Raw genomic sequence first — 2,500 nt, forward strand, 5'->3', positions numbered from 1 at the left:
GCATAGCTAAATGGCTTGGTGGGGAGTTTTGTGAAAAAATGAAATTCGTGGTTTTTGAGATGTGAGGGTTGGAATGGCCTCCAAATGCCCCCAAATGAATACCATGAAAGTCTTGGTGCACGAAAGTTTTGAGTTGGTTGGGTTTTGCACATGGGCAAGGTTGTCGGTGCACCACGGCATAGCTAAATGGCTTGGTGGGGAGTTTTGTGAAAAAATGAAATTCGTGGTTTTTGAGATGTGAGGGTTGGAATGGCCTCCAAATGCCCCCAAATGAATACCATGAAAGTCTTGGTGCACGAAAGTTTTGAGTTCGGAGGGTTTTGCACATGGCCAATGTTGGCGGTGCACCGCGGCATAGCTAGAAGGCTTGGTGGGGAGTTTTGTGAAAAAATGAAATTCGTGGTTTTTGAGATGTGAGGGTTGGAAAGGCCTCCAAATGCCCCCAAATGAATACCATGAAAGTCTTGGTGCACGAAAGTTTTGAGTTGGTTGGGTTTTGCACATGGCCAAGTTGGTCGATGCACCACGGCATAGCTAAATGGCTTGGTGGGGAGTTTTGTGAAAAAATGAAATTCGTGGTTTTTGAGATGTGAGGGTTGGAATGGCCTCCAAATGCCCCCAAATGAATACCATGAAAGTCTTGGTGCACGAAAGTTTTGAGTTGGTTGGGTTTTGCACATGGGCAAGGTTGGCGGTGCACCACGGCATAGCTAAATGGCTTGGTGGGGAGTTTTGTGAAAAAATGAAATTCGTGGTTTTTGAGATGTGAGGGTTGGAATGGCCTCCAAATGCCCCCAAATGAATACCATGAAAGTCTTGGTGCACGAAAGTTTTGAGTTGGTTGGGTTTTGCACATGGGCAAGGTTGGCGGTGCACCACGGCATAGCTAAATGGCTTGGTGGGGAGTTTTGTGAAAAAATGAAATTCGTGGTTTTTGAGTTGTGAAGGTTGGAAAGGCCTCCAAATGCCCCCAAATGAATACCATGAAAGTCTTGGTGCACGAAAGTTTTGAGTTGGTTGGGTTTTGCACATGGCCAAGTTGGTCGGTGCACCACGGCATAGCTAAATGGCTTGGTGGGGAGTTTTGTGAAAAAATGAAATTCGTGGTTTTTGAGATGTGAGGGTTGGAATGGCCTCCAAATGCCCCCAAATGAATACCATGAAAGTCTTGGTGCACGAAAGTTTTGAGTTGGTTGGGTTTTGCACATGGGCAAGGTTGGCGGTGCACCACGGCATAGCTAAATGGCTTGGTGGGGAGTTTTGTGAAAAAATGAAATTCGTGGTTTTTGAGATGTGAGGGTTGGAAAGGCCTCCAAATGCCCCCAAATGAATACCATGAAATTCTTGGTGCACGAAAGTTTTGAGTTCGGAGGGTTTTGCACATGGCCAATGTTGGCGGTGCACCGCGGCATAGCTAGAAGGCTTGGTGGGGAGTTTTGTGAAAAAATGAAATTCGTGGTTTTTGAGATGTGAGGGTTGGAAAGGCCTCCAAATGTCCCCAAATGAATACCATGAAATTCTTGGTGCACGAAAGTTTTGAGTTCGGAGGGTTTTGCACATGGCCAATGTTGGCGGTGCACCGCGGCATAGCTAGAAGGCTTGGTGGGGAGTTTTGTGAAAAAATGAAATTCGTGGTTTTTGAGATGTGAGGGTTGGAAAGGCCTCCAAATGTCCCCAAATGAGTACTGTAAAAGTGTTGGTGCACAAAAGTTTTGAATTGGATGCATTTTGCACTTGGCCAAGTTGGTCGGTGCACCGCGACTAGATAGCTTGGTGCCAAAATTTGTCAAATTTAAGACCTTGGCCAAACTGAATGAAATTTTGTGGGGAGGTTCCTGATATTGTTTAGTGGTGGACTGGAAAAAATGAGGTCGAAATTCGAAGTCTACATGTGCTTTTCTATTTTTCCCGATTTTACACATACCCGGTAAGTAAAAAAAATAAAAAAAATAGTTCCCTTTCGAGAAAAATTATGAAATTTGGTGAGCAAGGAGATACCATTATTCTACGAATTACTGCAAAAAATCGCATCAAAATTCGAAGTGTAGCCCGAGATATGGACTTATGTCTGCTCAAAAAAAGTGTATCTACTTGTACAATTTTGCCTTTTGCATATTAACCTCTTATAGGGGGGGAGTGCTCCTTGAGCCGGCCAGCTCCACACTGGCAGGTTTTAAAGGGAGCTTGATGAGGCCTCCCCCCTCACGTGGTGCGTGCGTTAGCATGTTTATCATGGCACAACTAGCCTCTTCATAGTTGTTGAGCTTTATTAATACCAACACACGGTCGTCACTGATCGTTGGTTAGCTCGGCAGCTAGTCCCTCGGATATTGTGGAAAGTTATTTTCATGCCTAGCGATGCTTGACCATGCGTCACTTGATGTTTCCATTTGCTTGCTTGCCCATGGTAGGTGGGGGGTGGACCGTCTTGTGGTGTGGTGTCTTGCGAACGTGAGGGTGTGTGAGTTGTAATCGAGATGCACTTGCTGGCTGGCTCCAT

This window comes from Vigna unguiculata, unplaced genomic scaffold (genome assembly GCF_037176805.1).
Source record: "Vigna unguiculata cultivar grain cowpea cultivar isolate G323 ecotype 2 unplaced genomic scaffold, ASM3717680v1 ptg000111l, whole genome shotgun sequence".
Taxonomy (NCBI): Eukaryota; Viridiplantae; Streptophyta; class Magnoliopsida; order Fabales; family Fabaceae; genus Vigna; species Vigna unguiculata.